Genomic DNA, 25974 nt, shown 5'->3' on the forward strand with positions numbered 1-25974 from the left:
CAGTGCTACAACACCCTGAACAGGTCGCACAGTGCAACAGCACCCTCAACAGGTCGCACTGTGCTACGACACCCTCAACAGGTCGCACAGTGCTACAGCACCCTCAACAGGTCGCACTGTGCTACAACACCCCGAACAGGTCACACAGTGCGACAACACCCTGAACAGGTCACACAGTGCTACAGCACCCTGAACAGGTCACACAGTGCTACAGCACCCTGAACAGGCCGCACAGTGCTACAGCACGCTGAACAGGTCGCACAGTGCTACAGCACCCTGAACAGGTCACACAGTGGGACTACACCCTGAATAGGTTGCAAAGTGGGACTACACCCTGAACAGGATGCAAAGCGCTACCACACCCTGAACAGGTCGCACAGTGCTACAACACCCTGAACAGGTCACAAGGTGCTACAAGACCCTCAACAGGTTGCACCGTGCTACAACACCCTGAAAAGGTCACACATTGATCCAGCACCCTGAACAGGTCACGCAGTGCTACAACACCCTGAACCGGCGGCACAGTGCTACAGCACACTGAACAGGTTGCACAGTAGGACTACACCCTGAACAGGATGCAAAGCGCTACCACACCCTGAACAGGTCGCACAGTACTACAACACCCTGAACAGGTCGCACCGTGCTACAACACCCTGAACAGGTCGCACAGTGCTACAGCACCCTGAACAGGTCGCACAGTGCTCCAGCACCCTGAACAGGTCACACAGTGCATCAAAACCCTGAACAGGTCGCACAGTGGGACTACACCCTGAATAGGTTGCACAGTGGGATTACACCCTGAACAGTGCGCACAGTGCGACAGCACCCTGAACAGGTTGCAAAGCGCTACAGCACCCTGAACAGGTTGCACAGTGCGACAACACCCTGAACAGGTGGCACAGCGCTACAACACCCTGAACAGTTCGCACAGTGCTACAGCATCCAGAACAGGTCGCGCAGTGCTGCAGCACACAGAGCAGGTTTAACAGTGCAACAGCACCCTGAACAGGTCACACAGAATTACAACACCCTCAATTGGTCGCACAGTGCTACAACATCCTGAACAGATCACACAGTGCTACAGCAACCTGAACAGGTCATATAGATCTACAACACCTTGAAGAGGTAGGACAGTGCGACAACACTCGGAAAAGGTCGCACAGTGCAACAGCACCCTCAACAGGTCGCACTGTGCTACGACACCCTCAACAGGTCGCACAGTGCTACAGCACCCTCAACAGGTCGCACTGTGCTACAACACCCCGAACAGGTCACACAGTGCGACAACACCCTGAACAGGTCACACAGTGCAACAGCACCCTCAACAGGTCACACAGTGCTACAGCACGCTGAACAGGTCGCACAGTGCTACAGCACCCTGAACAGGTCACACAGTGGGACTACACCCTGAATAGGTTGCAAAGTGGGACTACACCCTGAACAGGATGCAAAGCGCTACCACACCCTGAACAGGTCGCACAGTGCTACAACACCCTGAACAGGTCACAAGGTGCTACAAGACCCTCAACAGGTTGCACCGTGCTACAACACCCTGAAAAGGTCACACATTGATCCAGCACCCTGAACAGGTCACACAGTGCTACAACACCCTGAACCGGCGGCACAGTGCTACAGCACACTGAACAGGTTGCACAGTAGGACTACACCCTGAACAGGATGCAAAGCGCTACCACACCCTGAACAGGTCGCACAGTGCTACAACACCCTGAACAGGTCACAAGGTGCTACAAGACCCTCAACAGGTTGCACAGTGCTACAGCACCCTGAACGGGTCGCACAGCGATACAGAACCCTGAACAGGTCACACAGTGATACAGCACCCTGAACAGGTCACACAGTGCTGCAACACCCTCAACAGGTCGCACAGAGCTACAGCACCCTGAACAGGTCGCACAGTGATACAGCACCCTGAACAGGTCACACAGAGCGACAGCACCCTGAACAGGTCGCACAGTGATACAGCACCCTGAACAGTTCACACAGTGCTACAACACCCTGAACAGGTCGCACAGAGCTACAACACCCTGAACAGGTCACACAGTGCTACAGCACCCTGAACAGGTCACACAGTGCTACAGCACCCTGAACAGGTCACACAGTGCTACAGCACCCTGAACAGGTCACATAGTGCTACAACACCCTGAACAGTTCGCACAGTGCTACAACACCCTGCACAGTTCGCACAGGGTGACAGCACCCTGAACAGGTCGCACAGTGCTACAGCACCCTGAACAGGTCGCACAGTGCGACAGCACCCTGAACAGGTCGCACAGAGCGACAGCACCCTGAACAGGTCGCACAGAGCGACAGCACCCTGAACAGGTCGCACAGTGATGCAGCACCCTGAACAGTTCGCACAGTGCTACAGCACCCTGAACAGTTCGCACAGGGTGACAGCACCCTGAACAGATTGCACAGTGCTACAGCACCCTGAACAGGTCGCACAGTGCTACAACACCCTGAACAGGTCGCACAGCGCTACAGCACCCTGAACAGGTCACACAGCGCGACAACACCCTGAACAGGTCGCACTGTGCTACAGCACCCTGAACAGGTCGCACAGTGCTACAGCACCCTGAACAGGTCGCACAGTGCGACAACACCCTGAACAGGTCGCACAGTGATACAGCACTCCCCAACAGGTCGCACAGTGATACAGCACCCTGAACAGGTCGCACAGTGATACAGCACTCCCCAACAGGTCGCACAGTGATACAGCACTCCCCAACAGGTCGCACAGTGATACAGCACTCCCCACAGGTCGCACAGTGATACAGCACCCTGAACAGTTCGCACAGAGCGACAGCACCCTGAAAAGTTTGCACAGAGCGACAGCACCCTGAACAGGTCAGACAGAGCGACAGCACCCTGAACAGGTCGCACAGTGCTACAGCACCCTGAACAATTCGCACAGAGCGACAGCACCCTGAACAGGTCACACAGTGCAACAACGCCCTGAACAGGTCACACAGTGCTACAACACCCTGAACAGGTCGCACAGTGTTAAAGCACCCTGAACAGGTCGCACAGTGCGACAACACCCTGAACAGGTCACACAGTGCAACAACGGCCTGAACAGGTCACAGAGTGCTACAACACCCTGAACAGGTGACACAGTGCTACAGCACCCTGAACAGGTCGCACAGTGCGACAACACCCTGAACAGGTCGCACAGTGCTACAACACCCTGAACAGCTCACACAGTGCTACAACACCCTGAACAGGCCGCACAGTACTACAGCACCCTGAACAGGTCGCACAGTGCTACAACACCCTGAACAGGTCACACAGTGATTCAGCACCCTGAACAGGTCACACAATGCTACAACACCCTGAACTGGTCGCACAGTGATACAGCACCCTGAACAAGTCGCACAGTGCTACAACACCCTGAACAGGTTGCACAGTGCTACAACACCCTGAACAGGTCACACAGTGCTACAGCACCCTGAACAGGTCGCACAGTGATACAACACCCTGAACAGGTCGCACAGAGCTACAGCACCCTGAACAGGTCGCACAGTGATACAGCACCCTGAACAGGTCACACAGAGCGACAGCACCCTGAACAGGTCGCGCAGTGATACAACACCCTGAACAGTTCGCACAGTGCTACAACAGCCTGCACAGTTCGCACAGGGTGACAGCACCCTGAACAGGTCGCACAGTGCTACAGCACCCTGAACAGGTCGCACAGAGCGACAGCACCCTGAACAGGTCGCACAGAGCGACAGCACCCTGAACAGGTCACACAGTGCAACAACACCCTGAACAGGTCGCACAGTGCTACAACACTCTGAACAGGTCACACAGTGCGACAACACCCTGAACAGGTCACACAGTGCAACAACACCCTGAACAGGTCGCACAGTGCTACAACACCCTGAACAGGTCGCACAGTGCTACAGCACCCTGAACGGGTCGCACAGTGATACAGAACCCTGAACAGGTCACACAGTGATACAGCACCCTGAACAGGTCACACAGTGCTGCAACACCCTCAACAGGTCGCACAGAGCTACAGCACCCTGAACAGGTCGCACAGTGATACAGCACCCTGAACAGGTCACACAGAGCGACAGCACCCTGAACAGGTCGCACAGTGATAAAGCACACTGAACAGTTCACACAGTGCTACAACACCCTGAACAGGTCGCACAGAGCTACAACACCCTGAACAGGTCACACAGTGCTACAGCACCCTGAACAGGTCACACAGTGCTACAACACCCTGAACAGTTCGCACAGTGCTACAACACCCTGCACAGTTCGCACTGGGTGACAGCACCCTGAACAGGTCGCACAGTGCTACAGCACCCTGAACAGGTCGCACAGTGCGACAGCACCCTGAACAGGTCGCACAGAGCGACAGCACCCTGAACAGGTCGCACAGAGCGACAGCACCCTGAACAGGTCGCACAGTGATGCAGCACCCTGAACAGTTCGCACAGTGCTACAGCACCCTGAACAGTTCGCACAGGGTGACAGCACCCTGAACAGATTGCACAGTGCTACAGCACCCTGAACAGGTCGCACAGTGCTACAACACCCTGAACAGGTCGCACAGCGCTACAGCACCCTGAACAGGTCACACAGCGCGACAACACCCTGAACAGGTCGCACTGTGCTACAGCACCCTGAACAGGTCGCACAGTGCTACAGCACCCTGAACAGGTCGCACAGTGCTACAACACCCTGAACAGGTCGCACAGTGATACAGCACTCCCCAACAGGTCGCACAGTGATACAGCACCCTGAACAGGTCGCACAGTGATACAGCACTCCCCAACAGGTCGCACAGTGATACAGCACTCCCCAACAGGTCGCACAGTGATACAGCACTCCCCACAGGTCGCACAGTGATACAGCACCCTGAACAGTTCGCACAGAGCGACAGCACCCTGAAAAGTTTGCACAGAGCGACAGCACCCTGAACAGGTCAGACAGAGCGACAGCACCCTGAACAGGTCGCACAGTGCTACAGCACCCTGAACAATTCGCACAGAGCGACAGCACCCTGAACAGGTCACACAGTGCAACAACGCCCTGAACAGGTCACACAGTGCTACAACACCCTGAACAGGTCGCACAGTGTTACAGCACCCTGAACAGGTCGCACAGTGCGACAACACCCTGAACAGGTCACACAGTGCAACAACGGCCTGAACAGGTCACAGAGTGCTACAACACCCTGAACAGGTCACACAGTGCTACAGCACCCTGAACAGGTCGCACAGTGCGACAACACCCTGAACAGGTCGCACAGTGCTACAACACCCTGAACAGCTCACACAGTGCTACAACACCCTGAACAGGCCGCACAGTACTACAGCACCCTGAACAGGTCGCACAGTGCTACAACACCCTGAACAGGTCACACAGTGATTCAGCACCCTGAACAGGTCACACAATGCTACAACACCCTGAACTGGTCGCACAGTGATACAGCACCCTGAACAAGTCGCACAGTGCTACAACACCCTGAACAGGTTGCACAGTGCTACAACACCCTGAACAGGTCACACAGTGCTACAGCACCCTGAACAGGTCGCACAGTGATACAACACCCTGAACAGGTCGCACAGAGCTACAGCACCCTGAACAGGTCGCACAGTGATACAGCACCCTGAACAGGTCACACAGAGCGACAGCACCCTGAACAGGTCGCGCAGTGATACAGCACCCTGAACAGTTCACACAGTGCTACAACACCCTGAACAGGTCGCACAGAGCTACAACACCCTGAACAGTTCGCACAGTGCTACAACAGCCTGCACAGTTCGCACAGGGTGACAGCACCCTGAACAGGTCGCACAGTGCTACAGCACCCTGAACAGGTCGCACAGAGCGACAGCACCCTGAACAGGTCGCACAGAGCGACAGCACCCTGAACAGTTCACACAGTGCTACAACACCCTGAACAGGTCGCACAGAGCTACAACACCCTGAACAGTTCGCACAGTGCTACAACAGCCTGCACAGTTCGCACAGGGTGACAGCACCCTGAACAGGTCGCACAGTGCTACAGCACCCTGAACAGGTCGCACAGAGCGACAGCACCCTGAACAGGTCGCACAGAGCGACAGCACCCTGAACAGGTCACACAGTGCAACAACACCCTGAACAGGTCGCACAGTGCTACAACACCCTGAACAGGTCGCACAGTGCTACAACACTCTGAACAGGTCACACAGTGCGACAACACCCTGAACAGGTCACACAGTGCAACAACACCCTGAACAGGTCGCACAGTGCTACAACACCCTGAACAGGTCGCACAGTGCTACAACACTCTGAACAGGTCACACAGTGCGACAACACCCTGAACAGGTCGCACAGTGCTACCACACTCTGAACAGGTCGCACAGTGCTACAACAACCTGAACAGGTCGCACAGTGCTACAACACCCTGAACAGGTCGCACAGTGCTACAACACCCTGAACAGGTCACACAGTGCTACAGCACCCTGAACAGGTCGCACAGTGCGACATCACCCTGAACAGGTCGCACAGTGCTCCAACACCCTGAACAGCTCACACAGTGCTACAACACCCTGAACAGGCCGCACAGTGCTACAGCACCCTGAACAGGTCACACAGTGCTACAGCACCCTGAACAGGTCACACAGTGCTACAGCACCCTGAACAGGTCACACAGTGCTACAGCACCCTGAACAGGTCACACAGTGCTACAGCACCCTGAACAGGTCACACAGTGCTACAGCACCCTGAACAGGTCACACAGTGCTCCAGCACCCTGAACAGGTCACACAGTGCTACAGCACCCTGAACAGGTCACACAGTGCTCCAGCACCCTGAACAGGTCGCACAGTGCGACAACACCCTGAACAGGTTGCACAGTGCTCCAACACCCTGAACAGGTCGCACAGTGCTACAACACTCTGAACAGGTCACACAGTGCGACAACACCCTGAATAGGTCACACAGTGCAACAACACCCTGAACAGGTCGCACAGTGCTACAACACCCTGAACAGGTCGCACAGTGCTACAACACTCTGAACAGGTCACACAGTGCGACAACACCCTGAACAGGTCGCACAGTGCTACCACACTCTGAACAGGTCGCACAGTGCTTCAACAACCTGAACAGGTCGCACAGTGCTACAACACCCTGAACAGGTCGCACAGTGCTACAACACCCTGAACAGGTCACACAGTGCTACAGCACCCTGAACAGGTCGCACAGTGCGACATCACCCTGAACAGGTCGCACAGTGCTACAACACCCTGAACAGCTCACACAGTGCTACAACACCCTGAACAGGCCGCACAGTGCTACAGCACCCTGAACAGGTCACACAGTGCTACAGCACCCTGAACAGGTCACACAGTGCTACAGCACCCTGAACAGGTCACACAGTGCTACAGCACCCTGAACAGGTCACACAGTGCTACAGCACCCTGAACAGGTCACACAGTGCTACAGCACCCTGAACAGGTCACACAGTGCTACAGCACCCTGAACAGGTCACACAGTGCTACAGCACCCTGAACAGGTCACACAGTGCTACAGCACCCTGAACAGGTCACACAGTGCTACAGCACCCTGAACAGGTCACACAGTGCTACAGCACCCTGAACAGGTCACACAGTGCTACAGCACCCTGAACAGGTCACACAGTGCTACAGCACCCTGAACAGGTCACACAGTGCTACAGCACCCTGAACAGGTCACACAGTGCTACAGCACCCTGAACAGGTCGCACAGTGCGTCAACACCCTGAACAGGTTGCACAGTGCTACAACACCCTGAACAGGTCGCACAGTGCTACAACACTCTGAACAGGTCGCAAAGTTCTACAACACCCTGAACAGGTCGCACACTGCAACAACACCCTGAACAGGTCGCACAGTGCAACAACACCCTGAACAGGTCGCACAGTGCAACAACAGCCTGTACAGGTCACACAGTGCAACAACACCCTGATCAGGTCGCACAGTGCTACAACACCCTGAACAGGTCGCACAGTGCTACAACACTCTGAACAGGTCACACAGTGCTACAACACCCTGAACAGGTCGCACAGTGCTACAACACTCTGAACAGGCCACACAGTGCTACAACACCCTGAACAGCTCACACAGTGCTACAACACCCTGAACAGGCCGCACAGTGCAACAGCACCCTGAACAAGTCACACAGTGCTACTGCACCCTGAACAGGTCACACAGTGCTACAGCACCCTGAACAGGTCGCACAGTGCGACAACACTCTGAACAGGTCGCACAGTGCTACAACACCCTGAACAGGTTGCACAGTGCTACAACACTCTGAACAGGTCGCACAGTGCTACGGCACCCGGAACAGGTCGCACAGTGATACAGCACTCCCCAACAGGTCGCACAGTGATACAGCGCCCTGAACAGGTCGCACAGTGATACAGCACTCCCCAACAGGTCGCACAGTGATACAGCACTCCCCAACAGGTCGCACAGTGATACAGCACTCCCCACAGTTCGCACAGTGATACAGCACCCTGAACAGTTCGCACAGAGCGACAGCACCCTGAAAAGTTTGCACAGAGCGACAGCACCCTGAACAGGTCAGACAGAGCGACAGCACCCTGAACAGGTCGCACAGTGCTACAGCACCCTGAACAATTCGCACAGAGCGACAGCACCCTGAACAGGTCACACAGTGCAACAACGCCCTGAACAGGTCACACAGTGCTACAACACCCTGAACAGGTCGCACAGTGTTACAGCACCCTGAACAGGTCGCACAGTGCGACAACACCCTGAACAGGTCACACAGTGCAACAACGGCCTGAACAGGTCACAGAGTGCTACAACACCCTGAACAGGTCACACAGTGCTACAGCACCCTGAACAGGTCGCACAGTGCGACAACACCCTGAACAGGTCGCACAGTGCTACAACACCCTGAACAGCTCACACAGTGCTACAACACCCTGAACAGGCCGCACAGTACTACAGCACCCTGAACAGGTCGCACAGTGCTACAACACCCTGAACAGGTCACACAGTGATTCAGCACCCTGAACAGGTCACACAATGCTACAACACCCTGAACTGGTCGCACAGTGATACAGCACCCTGAACAAGTCGCACAGTGCTACAACACCCTGAACAGGTTGCACAGTGCTACAACACCCTGAACAGGTCACACAGTGCTACAGCACCCTGAACAGGTCGCACAGTGATACAACACCCTGAACAGGTCGCACAGAGCTACAGCACCCTGAACAGGTCGCACAGTGATACAGCACCCTGAACAGGTCACACAGAGCGACAGCACCCTGAACAGGTCGCGCAGTGATACAGCACCCTGAACAGTTCACACAGTGCAACAACACCCTGAACAGGTCGCACAGTGCTACAACACCCTGAACAGGTCGCACAGTGCTACAACACTCTGAACAGGTCACACAGTGCGACAACACCCTGAACAGGTCACACAGTGCAACAACACCCTGAACAGGTCGCACAGTGCTACAACACCCTGAACAGGTCGCACAGTGCTACAACACTCTGAACAGGTCACACAGTGCGACAACACCCTGAACAGGTCGCACAGTGCTACCACACTCTGAACAGGTCGCACAGTGCTACAACAACCTGAACAGGTCGCACAGTGCTACAACACCCTGAACAGGTCGCACAGTGCTACAACACCCTGAACAGGTCACACAGTGCTACAGCACCCTGAACAGGTCGCACAGTGCGACATCACCCTGAACAGGTCGCACAGTGCTACAACACCCTGAACAGCTCACACAGTGCTACAACACCCTGAACAGGCCGCACAGTGCTACAGCACGCTGAACAGGTCACACAGTGCTACAGCACCCTGAACAGGTCACACAGTGCAACAGCACCCTGAACAGGTCACACAGTGCTACAGCACCCTGAACAGGTCACACAGTGCTACAGCACCCTGAACAGGTCACACAGTGCTCCAGCACCCTGAACAGGTCACACAGTGCTACAGCACCCTGAACAGGTCACACAGTGCTACAGCACCCTGAACAGGTCGCACAGTGCGACAACACCCTGAACAGGTTGCACAGTGCTACAACACCCTGAACAGGTCGCACAGTGCTACAACACTCTGAACAGGTCACACAGTGCGACAACACCCTGAATAGGTCACACAGTGCAACAACACCCTGAACAGGTCGCACAGTGCTACAACACCCTGAACAGGTCGCACAGTGCTACAACACTCTGAACAGGTCACACAGTGCGACAACACCCTGAACAGGTCGCACAGTGCTACCACACTCTGAACAGGTCACACAGTGCTACAACAACCTGAACAGGTCGCACAGTGCTACAACACCCTGAACAGGTCGCACAGTGCTACAACACCCTGAACAGGTCACACAGTGCTACAGCACCCTGAACAGGTCGCACAGTGCGACATCACCCTGAACAGGTCGCACAGTGCTACAACACCCTGAACAGCTCACACAGTGCTACAACACCCTGAACAGGCCGCACAGTGCTACAGCACCCTGAACAGGTCACACAGTGCTACAGCACCCTGAACAGGTCACACAGTGCTACAGCACCCTGAACAGGTCACACAGTGCTACAGCACCCTGAACAGGTCACACAGTGCTACAGCACCCTGAACAGGTCACACAGTGCTACAGCACCCTGAACAGGTCACACAGTGCTACAGCACCCTGAACAGGTCACACAGTGCTACAGCACCCTGAACAGGTCGCACAGTGCGTCAACACCCTGAACAGGTTGCACAGTGCTACAACACCCTGAACAGGTCGCACAGTGCTACAACACTCTGAACAGGTCGCAAAGTTCTACAACACCCTGAACAGGTCGCACACTGCAACAACACCCTGAACAGGTCGCACAGTGCAACAACACCCTGAACAGGTCGCACAGTGCAACAACAGCCTGTACAGGTCACACAGTGCAACAACACCCTGATCAGGTCGCACAGTGCTACAACACCCTGAACAGCTCGCACAGTGCTACAACACTCTGAACAGGTGACACAGTGCTACAACACCCTGAACAGGTCGCACAGTGCTACAACACTCTGAACAGGCCACACAGTGCTACAACACCCTGAACAGCTCACACAGTGCTACAACACCCTGAACCGGCCGCACAGTGCAACAGCACCCTGAACAAGTCACACAGTGCTACAGCACCCTGAACAGGTCACACAGTGATTCAGCACCCTGAACAGGTCGCACAGTGCGACAACACTCTGAACAGGTCGCACAGTGCTACAACACGCTGAACAGGTTGCACAGTGCTACAACACTCTGAACAGGTCGCACAGTGCTACGGCACCCGGAACAGGTCGCACAGTGCTACAACAGCCTGAACAGGTTGCACAGTGGTACAACACTCTGAACAGGTCGCACAGTGCTACAGCACCCTGAACAGGTCGCACAGTGCTACAACACCCTGAACAGGTCGCACAGTGCTACAACACTCTGAACAGGTCGCACAGTGCTACAACACCCTGAACAGGTCACACAGCGCGACAACACCCTGAACAGGTCGCACAGTGCAACAACACCCTGAACAGGTCGCACAGTGCAACAACACCCTGAACAGGTCACACAGTGCAACAACACCCTGAACAGGTCGCACAGTGCTCCAACACCCTGAACAGGTCGCACAGTGCTACAACACTCTGAACAGGTCACACAGTGCGACAACACCCTGAACAGGTCACACAGTGCAACAACACCCTGAACAGGCCGCACAGTGCTACAACACCCTGAACAGGTCGCAAAGTGCTACAACACTCTGAACAGGTCACACAGTGCGACAACACCCTGAACAGGTCGCACAGTGCTACCACACTCTGAACAGGTCGCACAGTGCTACAACAACCTGAACTGGTCGCACAGTGCTACAACACCCTGAACAGGTCGCATAGTGCTACAACACCCTGAACAGGTCGCACAGTGCTACAGCACCCTGAACAGGTCGCACAGTGCTACAACAACCTGAACAGGTCGCACAGTGCTACAACACCCTGAACAGGTCGCACAGTGCTACAACACCCTGAACAGGTCGCACAGTGCAACAGCACCCTCAACAGGTCGCACTGTGCTACGACACCCTCAACAGGTCGCACAGTGCTACAGCACCCTCAACAGGTCGCACTGTGCTACAACACCCCGAACAGGTCACACAGTGCGACAACACCCTGAACAGGTCACACAGTGCTACAGCACCCTGAACAGGTCACACAGTGCTACAGCACCCTGAACAGGCCGCACAGTGCTACAGCACGCTGAACAGGTCGCACAGTGCTACAGCACCCTGAACAGGTCACACAGTGGGACTACACCCTGAATAGGTTGCAAAGTGGGACTACACCCTGAACAGGATGCAAAGCGCTACCACACCCTGAACAGGTCGCACAGTGCTACAACACCCTGAACAGGTCACAAGGTGCTACAAGACCCTCAACAGGTTGCACCGTGCTACAACACCCTGAAAAGGTCACACATTGATCCAGCACCCTGAACAGGTCACGCAGTGCTACAACACCCTGAACCGGCGGCACAGTGCTACAGCACACTGAACAGGTTGCACAGTAGGACTACACCCTGAACAGGATGCAAAGCGCTACCACACCCTGAACAGGTCGCACAGTACTACAACACCCTGAACAGGTCGCACCGTGCTACAACACCCTGAACAGGTCGCACAGTGCTACAGCACCCTGAACAGGTCGCACAGTGCTCCAGCACCCTGAACAGGTCACACAGTGCATCAAAACCCTGAACAGGTCGCACAGTGGGACTACACCCTGAATAGGTTGCACAGTGGGATTACACCCTGAACAGTGCGCACAGTGCGACAGCACCCTGAACAGGTTGCAAAGCGCTACAGCACCCTGAACAGGTTGCACAGTGCGACAACACCCTGAACAGGTGGCACAGCGCTACAACACCCTGAACAGTTCGCACAGTGCTACAGCATCCAGAACAGGTCGCGCAGTGCTGCAGCACACAGAGCAGGTTTAACAGTGCAACAGCACACTGAACAGGTCACACAGAATTACAACACCCTCAATTGGTCGCACAGTGCTACAACATCCTGAACAGATCACACAGTGCTACAGCAACCTGAACAGGTCATATAGATCGACAACACCCTGAAGAGGTAGGACAGTGCGACAACACTCGGAAAAGGTCGCACAGTGCAACAGCACCCTCAACAGGTCGCACTGTGCTACGACACCCTCAACAGGTCGCACAGTGCTACAGCACCCTCAACAGGTCGCACTGTGCTACAACACCCCGAACAGGTCACACAGTGCGACAACACCCTGAACAGGTCACACAGTGCAACAGCACCCTCAACAGGTCACACAGTGCTACAGCACCCTGAACAGGCCGCACAGTGCTACAGCACGCTGAACAGGTCGCACAGTGCTACAGCACCCTGAACAGGTCACACAGTGGGACTACACCCTGAATAGGTTGCAAAGTGGGACTACACCCTGAACAGGATGCAAAGCGCTACCACACCCTGAACAGGTCGCACAGTGCTACAACACCCTGAACAGGTCACAAGGTGCTACAAGACCCTCAACAGGTTGCACCGTGCTACAACACCCTGAAAAGGTCACACATTGATCCAGCACCCTGAACAGGTCACACAGTGCTACAACACCCTGAACCGGCGGCACAGTGCTACAGCACACTGAACAGGTTGCACAGTAGGACTACACCCTGAACAGGATGCAAAGCGCTACCACACCCTGAACAGGTCGCACAGTGCTACAACACCCTGAACAGGTCACAAGGTGCTACAAGACCCTCAACAGGTTGCACAGTGCTACAGCACCCTGAACGGGTCGCACAGTGATACAGAACCCTGAACAGGTCACACAGTGATACAGCACCCTGAACAGGTCACACAGTGCTGCAACACCCTCAACAGGTCGCACAGAGCTACAGCACCCTGAACAGGTCGCACAGTGATACAGCACCCTGAACAGGTCACACAGAGCGACAGCACCCTGAACAGGTCGCACAGTGATACAGCACCCTGAACAGTTCACACAGTGCTACAACACCCTGAACAGGTCGCACAGAGCTACAACACCCTGAACAGGTCACACAGTGCTACAGCACCCTGAACAGGTCACACAGTGCTACAGCACCCTGAACAGGTCACACAGTGCTACAGCACCCTGAACAGGTCACACAGTGCTACAACACCCTGAACAGTTCGCACAGTGCTACAACACCCTGCACAGTTCGCACAGGGTGACAGCACCCTGAACAGGTCGCACAGTGCTACAGCACCCTGAACAGGTCGCACAGTGCGACAGCACCCTGAACAGGTCGCACAGAGCGACAGCACCCTGAACAGGTCGCACAGAGCGACAGCACCCTGAACAGGTCGCACAGTGATGCAGCACCCTGAACAGTTCGCACAGTGTTACAGCACCCTGAACAGTTTGCACAGGGTGACAGCACCCTGAACAGATTGCACAGTGCTACAGCACCCTGAACAGGTCGCACAGTGCTACAACACCCTGAACAGGTCGCACAGCGCTACAGCACCCTGAACAGGTCACACAGCGCGACAACACCCTGAACAGGTCGCACTGTGCTACAGCACCCTGAACAGGTCGCACAGTGCTACAGCACCCTGAACAGGTCGCACAGTGCTACAACACCCTGAACAGGTCGCACAGTGATACAGCACTCCCCAACAGGTCGCACAGTGATACAGCACCCTGAACAGGTCGCACAGTGATACAGCACTCCCCAACAGGTCGCACAGTGATACAGCACTCCCCAACAGGTCGCACAGTGATACAGCACTCCCCACAGGTCGCACAGTGATACAGCACCCTGAACAGTTCGCACAGAGCGACAGCACCCTGAAAAGTTTGCACAGAGCGACAGCACCCTGAACAGGTCAGACAGAGCGACAGCACCCTGAACAGGTCGCACAGTGCTACAGCACCCTGAACAATTCGCACAGAGCGACAGCACCCTGAACAGGTCACACAGTGCAACAACGCCCTGAACAGGTCACACAGTGCTACAACACCCTGAACAGGTCGCACAGTGTTACAGCACCCTGAACAGGTCGCACAGTGCGACAACACCCTGAACAGGTCACACAGTGCAACAACGGCCTGAACAGGTCACAGAGTGCTACAACACCCTGAACAGGTCACACAGTGCTACAGCACCCTGAACAGGTCGCACAGTGCGACAACACCCTGAACAGGTCGCACAGTGCTACAACACCCTGAACAGCTCACACAGTGCTACAACACCCTGAACAGGCCGCACAGTACTACAGCACCCTGAACAGGTCGCACAGTGCTACAACACCCTGAACAGGTCACACAGTGATTCAGCACCCTGAACAGGTCACACAATGCTACAACACCCTGAACTGGTCGCACAGTGATACAGCACCCTGAACAAGTCGCACAGTGCTACAACACCCTGAACAGGTTGCACAGTGCTACAACACCCTGAACAGGTCACACAGTGCTACAGCACCCTGAACAGGTCGCACAGTGATACAACACCCTGAACAGGTCGCACAGAGCTACAGCACCCTGAACAGGTCGCACAGTGATACAGCACCCTGAACAGGTCACACAGAGCGACAGCACCCTGAACAGGTCGCGCAGTGATACAGCACCCTGAACAGTTCACACAGTGCTACAACACCCTGAACAGGTCGCACAGAGCTACAACACCCTGAACAGTTCGCACAGTGCTACAACAGCCTGCACAGTTCGCACAGGGTGACAGCACCCTGAACAGGTCGCACAGTGCTACAGCACCCTGAACAGGTCGCACAGAGCGACAGCACCCTGAACAGGTCGCACAGAGCGACAGCACCCTGAACAGGTCACACAGTGCAACAACACCCTGAACAGGTCGCACAGTGCTACAACACCCTGAACAGGTCGCACAGTGCTGCAACACTCTGAACAGGTCACACAGTGCGACAACACCCTGAACAGGTCACACAGTGCAACAACACCCTGAACAGGTCGCACAGTGCTACAACACCCTGAACAGGTCGCACAGTGCTACAACACTCTGAACAGGTCACACAGTGCGACAACACCCTGAACAGGTCGCACACTGCTACCACACTCTGAACAGGTCGCACAGTGCTACAACAACCTGAACAGGTCGCACAGTGCTACAACACCCTGAACAGGTCGCACAGTGCTACAACACCCTGAACAGGTCACACAGTGCTACAGCACCCTGAACAGGTCGCACAGTGCGACATCACCCTGAACAGGTCGCACAGTGCTACAACACCCTGAACAGCTCACACAGTGCTACAACACCCTGAACAGGCCGCACAGTGCTACAGCACCCTGAACAGGTCACACAGTGCTACAGCACCCTGAACAGGTCACACAGTGCTACAGCACCCTGAACAGGTCACACAGTGCTACAGCACCCTGAACAGGTCACACAGTGCTACAGCACCCTGAACAGGTCACACAGTGCTACAGCACCCTGAACAGGTCACACAGTGCTCCAGCACCCTGAACAGGTCACACAGTGCTACAGCACCCTGAACAGGTCACACAGTGCTCCAGCACCCTGAACAGGTCGCACAGTGCGACAACACCCTGAACAGGTTGCACAGTGCTACAACACCCTGAACAGGTCGCACAGTGCTACAACACTCTGAACAGGTCACACAGTGCGACAACACCCTGAATAGGTCACACAGTGCAACAACACCCTGAACAGGTCGCACAGTGCTACAACACCCTGAACAGGTCGCACAGTGCTACAACACTCTGAACAGGTCACACAGTGCGACAACACCCTGAACAGGTCGCACAGTGCTACCACACTCTGAACAGGTCGCACAGTGCTACAACAACCTGAACAGGTCGCACAGTGCTACAACACCCTGAACAGGTCGCACAGTGCTACAACACCCTGAACAGGTCACACAGTGCTACAGCACCCTGAACAGGTCGCACAGTGCGACATCACCCTGAACAGGTCGCACAGTGCTACAACACCCTGAACAGCTCACACAGTGCTACAACACCCTGAACAGGCCGCACAGTGCTACAACACCCTGAACAGGTCACACAGTGCTACAGCACCCTGAACAGGTCACACAGTGCTACAGCACCCTGAACAGGTCACACAGTGCTACAGCACCCTGAACAGGTCACACAGTGCTACAGCACCCTGAACAGGTCACACAGTGCTACAGCACCCTGAACAGGTCACACAGTGCTACAGCACCCTGAACAGGTCGCACAGTGCTACAGCACCCTGAACAGGTCACACAGTGCTACAGCACCCTGAACAGGTCGCACAGTGCGTCAACACCCTGAACAGGTTGCACAGTGCTACAACACCCTGAACAGGTCGCACAGTGCTACAACACTCTGAACAGGTCGCAAAGTTCTACAACACCCTGAACAGGTCGCACACTGCAACAACACCCTGAACAGGTCGCACAGTGCAACAACACCCTGAACAGGTCGCACAGTGCAACAACAGCCTGTACAGGTCACACAGTGCAACAACACCCTGATCAGGTCGCACAGTGCTACAACACCCTGAACAGGTCGCACAGTGCGACAACACTCTGAACAGGTCACACAGTGCTACAACACCCTGAACAGGTCGCACAGTGCTACAACACTCTGAACAGGCCACACAGTGCTACAACACCCTGAACAGCTCACACAGTGCTACAACACCCTGAACAGGCCGCACAGTGCAACAGCACCCTGAACAAGTCACACAGTGCTACAGCACCCTGAACAGGTCACACAGTGCTACAGCACCCTGAACAGGTCGCACAGTGCGACAACACTCTGAACAGGTCGCACAGTGCTTCAACACCCTGAACAGGTTGCACAGTGCTACAACACTCTGAACAGGTCGCACAGTGCTACGGCACCCGGAACAGGTCGCACAGTGCTACAACAGCCTGAACAGGTTGCACAGTGGTACAACACTCTGAACAGGTCGCACAGTGCTACAGCACCCTGAACAGGTCGCACAGTGCTACAACACCCTGAACAGGTCGCACAGTGCTCCAACACTCTGAACAGGTCGCACAGTGCTACAACACCCTGAACAGGTCACACAGCGCGACAACACCCTGAACAGGTCGCACAGTGCAACAACACCCTGAACAGGTCGCACAGTGCAACAACACCCTGAACAGGTCACACAGTGCAACAACACCCTGAACAGGTCGCACAGTGCTACAACACCCTGAACAGGTCGCACAGTGCTACAACACTCTGAACAGGTCACACAGTGCGACAACACCCTGAACAGGTCACACAGTGCAACAACACCCTGAACAGGCCGCACAGTGCTACAACACCCTGAACAGGTCGCACAGTGCTACAACACTCTGAACAGGTCACACAGTGCGACAACACCCTGAACAGGTCGCACAGTGCTACCACACACTGAACAGGTCGCACCGTGCTACAACAACCTGAACAGGTCGCACAGTGCTACAACACCCTGAACAGGTCGCTCAGTGCTACAACACCCTGAACAGGTCGCACAGTGCGACAAAACCCTGAACAGGTCACACAGTGCTACAACACCCTGAATGGGCCGCACTGTGCTACAGCACCCTGAACAGGTCGCACAATGCTACAGCACCCTGAACAGGTCACACAGTGCTACAACTCCCTGAACAGGTCGCACAGTGCTACAACACCCTGAACAGGTCGCACAGTGCTACAACACCCTGAACAGGTCACACAGTGCTACAGCACCCTGAACAGGTCACACAGTGCTACAACACCCTGAACAGGTCGCACAGTGCTCCAACACCCTGAACAGGTCGCACAGTGCTACAACACCCTGAACAGGTCGCACAGTGCTACAGCACCCTGAACAGGTCGCACAGTGCTCCAGCACCCTGAACAGGTCACACAGTGCATCAAAACCCTGAACAGGTCGCACAGTGGGACTACACCCTGAATAGGTTGCACAGTGGGATTACACCCTGAACAGTGCGCACAGTGCGACAGCACCCTGAACAGGTTGCAAAGCGCTACAGCACCCTGAACAGGTTGCACAGTGCGACAACACCCTGAACAGGTGGCACAGTGCTACAACACCCTGAACAGTTCGCACAGTGCTACAGCATCCAGAACAGGTCGCGCAGTGCTGCAGCACACAGAGCAGGTTTAACAGTGCAACAGCACACTGAACAGGTCACACAGAATTACAACACCCTCAATTGGTCGCACAGTGCTACAACATCCTGAACAGATCACACAGTGCTACAGCAACCTGAACAGGTCATATAGATCTACAACACCCTGAAGAGGTAGGACAGTGCGACAACACTCGGAAAAGTGCAACAGCACCCTCAACAGGTCGCACTGTGCTACGAGACCCTCAACAGGTCGCACAGTGCTACAGCACCCTCAACAGGTCGCACTGTGCTACAACACCCCGAACAGGTCACACAGTGCGACAACACCCTGAACAGGTCACACAGTGCTACAGCACCCTCAACAGGTCACACAGTGCTACAGCACCCTGAACAGACCGCACAGTGCTACAGCACGCTGAACAGGTCGCACAGTGCTACAGCACCCTGAACAGGTCACACAGTGGGACTACACCCTGAATAGGTTGCAAAGTGGGACTACACCCTGAACAGGATGCAAAGCGCTACCACACCCTGAACAGGTCGCACAGTGCTACAACACCCTGAACAGGTCACAAGGTGCTACAAGACCCTCAACAGGTTGCACCGTGCTACAACACCCTGAAAAGGTCACACATTGATCCAGCACCCTGAACAGGTCACACAGTGCTACAACACCCTGAACCGGCGGCACAGTGCTACAGCACACTGAACAGGTTGCACAGTAGGACTACACCCTGAACAGGATGCAAAGCGCTACCACACCCTGAACAGGTCGCACAGTTCTACAACACCCTGAACAGGTCACAAGGTGCTACAAGACCCTCAACAGGTTGCACAGTGCTACAGCACCCTGAACAGGTCGCACAGTGATACAGAAACCTGAACAGGTCACACAGTGATACAGCACCCTGAACAGGTCACACAGTGCTGCAACACCCTAAACAGGTCGCACAGAGCTACAACACCCTGAACAGGTCACACAGTGCTACAGCACCCTGAACAGGTCGCACAGTGATACAGCACCCTGAACAGGTCACACAGAGCGACAGCACCCTGAACAGGTCGCACAGTGATACAGCACCCTGAACAGTTCACACAGTGCTACAACACCCTGAACAGGTCGCACAGAGCTACAGCACCCTGAACAGGTCACACAGTGCTACAGCACCCTGAACAGGTCACACAGTGCTACAGCACCCTGAACAGGTCACACAGTGCTACAGCACCCTGAACAGGTCACACAGTGCTACAACACCCTGAACATTTCGCACAGTGCTACAACACCCTGCACAGTTCGCACAGGGTGACAGCACCCTGAACAGGTCGCACAGTGCTACAGCACCCTGAACAGGTCGCACAGTGCGACAGCACCCTGAACAGGTCGCACAGAGCGACAGCACCCTGAACAGGTCGCACAGAGCGACAGCACCCTGAACAGGTCGCACAGTGATGCAGCACCCTGAACAGTTCGCACAGTGCTACAGCACCCTGAACAGTTCGCACAGGGTGACAGCACCCTGAACAGATTGCACAGTGCTACAGCACCCTGAACAGGTCGCACAGTGCTACAACACCCTGAACAGGTCGCACAGCGCTACCGCACCCTGAACAGGTCACACAGCGCGACAACACCCTGAACAGGTCGCACTGTGCTACAGCACCCTGAACAGGTCGCACAGTGCTACAGCACCCTGAACAGGTCGCACAGTGCTACAACACCCTGAACAGGTCGCACAGTGATACAGCACTCCCCAACAGGTCGCACAGTGATACAGCACCCTGAACAGGTCGCACAGTGATACAGCACTCCCCAACAGGTCGCACAGTGATACAGCACTCCCCAACAGGTCGCACAGTGATACAGCACTCCCCACAGGTCGCACAGTGATACAGCACCCTGAACAGTTCGCACAGAGCGACAGCACCCTGAAAAGTTTGCACAGAGCGACAGCACCCTGAACAGGTCAGACAGAGCGACAGCACCCTGAACAGGTCGCACAGTGCTACAGCACCCTGAACAATTCGCACAGAGCGACAGCACCCTGAACAGGTCACACAGTGCAACAACGCACTGAACAGGTCACACAGTGCTACAACACCCTGAACAGGTCGCACAGTGTTACAGCACCCTGAACAGGTCGCACAGTGCGACAACACCCTGAACAGGTCACACAGTGCTACAACACCCTGAACAGCTCACACAGTGCTACAACACCCTGAACAGGCCGCACAGTACTACAGCCCACTGAACAGGTCGCACAGTGCTACAACACCCTGAACAGGTCGCACAGTGCTACAACACCCTGAACAGGTCGCACAGTGCGACAAAACCCTGAACAGGTCACACAGTGCTACAACACCCTGAATGGGCCGCACTGTGCTACAGCACCCTGAACAGGTCGCACAATGCTACAGCACCCTGAACAGGTCACACAGTGCTACAACACCCTGAACAGGTCGCACAGTGCTACAACACCCTGAACAGGTCGCACAGTGGGATTACTCCCTGAACAGTGCGCACAGTGCGACAGCACCCTGAACAGGTTGCAAAGCGCTACAGCACCCTGAACAGGTTGCACAGTGCGACAACACCCTGAACAGGTGGCACAGTGCTACAACACCCTGAACAGTTCGCACAGTGCTACAGCATCCAGAACAGGTCGCGCAGTGCTGCAGCACACAGAGCAGGTTTAACAGTGCAACAGCACCCTGAACAAGTCGCACAGTGCTACAACACCCTGAACAGGTTGCACAGTGCTACAACACCCTGAACAGGTCGCACAGTGCTACAGCAATCTCAACAGGTCGCACTGTGCTACAGCACCCTGAACAGTTCGCACTGTGCTACAACACCCAGAACATGTAACACAGTGCTACAACACCCTGAGCAGTTCGCACAGTGCTACAGCACCCTGAACAGGTCGCACAGTGCTACAACACCCTGAACAGGTCACACAGTGCTACAACACCCTGAACAGTTCGCACAGTGCTACAGCACCCTGAACAGGTCGCACAGTGATACAACACCCTGAACAGGTCGCACAGAGCTACAGCACCCTGAACAGGTCGCACAGTGATACAGCACCCTGAACAGGTCACACAGAGCGACAGCACCCTGAACAGGTCGCGCAGTGATACAGCACCCTGAACATTTCACACAGTGCTACAACACCCTGAACAGGTCGCACAGAGCTACAACACCCTGAACAGTTCACACAGTGCTACAACAGCCTGCACAGTTCGCACAGGGTGACAGCACCCTGAACAGGTCGCACAGTGCTACAGCACCCTGAACAGGTCGCACAGAGCGACAGCACCCTGAACAGGTCGCACAGAGCGGCAGCACCCTGAACAGGTCACACAGTGCAACAACACCCTGAACAGGTCGCACAGTGCTACAACACCCTGAACAGGTCGCACAGTGCTACAACACTCTGAACAGGTCACACAGTGCGACAACACCCTGAACAGGTCACACAGTGCAACAACACCCTGAACAGGTCGCACAGTGCTACAACACCCTGAACAGGTCGCACAGTGCTACAACACTCTGAACAGGTCACACAGTGCTACAACACCCTGAACAGGTCGCACAGTGCTACCACACTCTGAACAGGTCGCACAGTGCTACAACAACCTGAACAGGTCGCACAGTGCTACAACACCCTGAACAGGTCGCACAGTGCTGCAACACCCTGAACAGGTCACACAGTGCTACAGCACCCTGAACAGGTCGCACAGTGCGACATCACCCTGAACAGGTCGCACAGTGCTACAACACCCTGAACAGCTCACACAGTGCTACAACACCCTGAACAGGCCGCACAGTGCTACAGCACCCTGAACAGGTCACACAGTGCTACAGCACCCTGAACAGGTCACACAGTGCTACAGCACCCTGAACAGGTCACACAGTGCTACAGCACCCTGAACAGGTCACACAGTGCTACAGCACCCTGAACAGGTCACACAGTGCTACAGCACCCTGAACAGGTCACACAGTGCTACAGCACCCTGAACAGGTCACACAGTGCTACAGCACCCTGAACAGGTCACACAGTGCTCCAGCACCCTGAACAGGTCGCACAGTGCGACAACACCCTGAACAGGTTGCACAGTGCTACAACACCCTGAACAGGTCGCACAGTGCTACAACACTCTGAACAGGTCACACAGTGCGACAACACCCTGAATAGGTCACACAGTGCAACAACACCCTGAACAGGTCGCACAGTGCTACAACACCCTGAACAGGTCGCACAGTGCTACAACACTCTGAACAGGTCACACAGTGCGACAACACCCTGAACAGGTCGCACAGTGCTACCACACTCTGAACAGGTCGCACAGTGCTACAACAACCTGAACAGGTCGCACAGTGCTACAACACCCTGAACAGGTCGCACAGTGCTACAACACCCTGAACAGGTCACACAGTGCTACAGCACCCTGAACAGGTCGCACAGTGCGACATCACCCTGAACAGGTCGCACAGTGCTACAACACCCTGAACAGCTCACACAGTGCTACAACACCCTGAACAGGCCGCACAGTGCTACAGCACCCTGAACAGGTCACACAGTGCTACAGCACCCGGAACAGGTCACACAGTGCTACAGCACCCTGAACAGGTCACACAGTGCTACAGCACCCTGAACAGGTCACACAGTGCTACAGCACCCTGAACAGGTCACACAGTGCTACAGCACCCTGAACAGGTCACACAGTGCTACAGCACCCTGAACAGGTCACACAGTGCTACAGCACCCTGAACAGGTCACACAGTGCTACAGCACCCTGAACAGGTCGCACAGTGCGTCAACACCCTGAACAGGTTGCACAGTGCTACAACACCCTGAACAGGTCGCACAGTGCTACAACACTCTGAACAGGTCGCAAAGTTCTACAACACCCTGAACAGGTCGCACACTGCAACAACACCCTGAACAGGTCGCACAGTGCAACAACACCCTGAACAGGTCGCACAGTGCAACAACAGCCTGTACAGGTCACACAGTGCAACAACACCCTGAACAGGTCGCACAGTGCTACAACACCCTGAACAGGTCGCACAGTGCTACAACACTCTGAACAGGTCACACAGTGCTACAACACCCTGAACAGGTCGCACAGTGCTACAACACTCTGAACAGGCCACACAGTGCTACAACACCCTGAACAGCTCACACAGTGCTACAACACCCTGAACAGGCCGCACAGTGCAACAGCACCCTGAACAAGTCACACAGTGCTACAGCACCCTGAACAGGTCACACAGTGCTACAGCACCCTGAACAGGTCGCACAGTGCGACAACACTCTGAACAGGTCGCACAGTGCTACAACACCCTGAACAGGTTGCACAGTGCTACAACACTCTGAACAGGTCGCACAGTGCTACGGCACCCGGAACAGGTCGCACAGTGCTACAACAGCCTGAACAGGTTGCACAGTGGTACAACACTCTGAACAGGTCGCACAGTGCTACAGCACCCTGAACAGGTCGCACAGTGCTACAACACCCTGAACAGGTCGCACAGTGCTCCAACACTCTGAACAGGTCGCACAGTGCTACAACACCCTGAACAGGTCACACAGCGCGACAACACCCTGAACAGCTCGCACAGTGCAACAACACCCTGAACAGGTCGCACAGTGCAACAACACCCTGAACAGGTCACACAGTGCAACAACACCCTGAACAGGTCGCACAGTGCTACAACACCCTGAACAGGTCGCACAGTGCTACAACACTCTGAACAGGTCACACAGTGCGACAACACCCTGAACAGGTCACACAGCGCAACAACACCCTGAACAGGCCGCACAGTGCTACAACACCCTGAACAGGTCGCACAGTGCGACAACACTCTGAACAGGTCACACAGTGCGACAACACCCTGAACAGGTCGCACAGTGCTACCACACTCTGAACAGGTCGCACAGTGCTACAACACCCTGAATGGGCCGCACTGTGCTACAGCGCCCTGAACAGGTCGCACAGTGCTACAGCACCCTGAACAGGTCACACAGTGCAACAACACCCTGAACAGGTCGCACAGTGCTACAACACCCTGAACAGGTCGCACAGTGCTACAACACCCTGAACAGGTCACACAGTGCTACAGCACCCTGAACAGGTCACACAGTGCTACAACACCCTGAACAGGTCGCACAGTGCTACAACACCCTGAACAGGTCGCACAGTGCTACAGCACCCTGAACAGGTCGCACAGTGCTCCAGCACCCTGAACAGGTCACACAGTGCATCAAAACCCTGAACAGGTCGCACAGTGGGACTACACCCTGAATAGGTTGCACAGTGGGATTACACCCTGAACAGTGCGCACAGTGCGACAGCACCCTGAACAGGTTGCAAAGCGCTACAGCACCCTGAACAGGTTGCACAGTGCGACAACACCCTGAACAGGTGGCACAGTGCTACAACACCCTGAACAGTTCGCACAGTGCTACAGCATCCAGAACAGGTCGCGCAGTGCTGCAGCACACAGAGCAGGTTTAACAGTGCAACAGCACACTGAACAGGTCACACAGAATTACAACACCCTCAATTGGTCGCACAGTGCTACAACATCCTGAACAGATCACACAGTGCTACAGCAACCTGAACAGGTCATATAGATCTACAACACCCTGAAGAGGTAGGACAGTGCGACAACACTCGGAAAAGGTCGCACAGTGCAACAGCACCCTCAACAGGTCGCACTGTGCTACGACACCCTCAACAGGTCGCACAGTGCTACAGCACCCTCAACAGGTCGCACTGTGCTACAACA

This window comes from Mustelus asterias, chromosome 19 (assembly GCF_964213995.1).
Source record: "Mustelus asterias chromosome 19, sMusAst1.hap1.1, whole genome shotgun sequence".
NCBI classification, from domain to species: domain Eukaryota; kingdom Metazoa; phylum Chordata; class Chondrichthyes; order Carcharhiniformes; family Triakidae; genus Mustelus; species Mustelus asterias.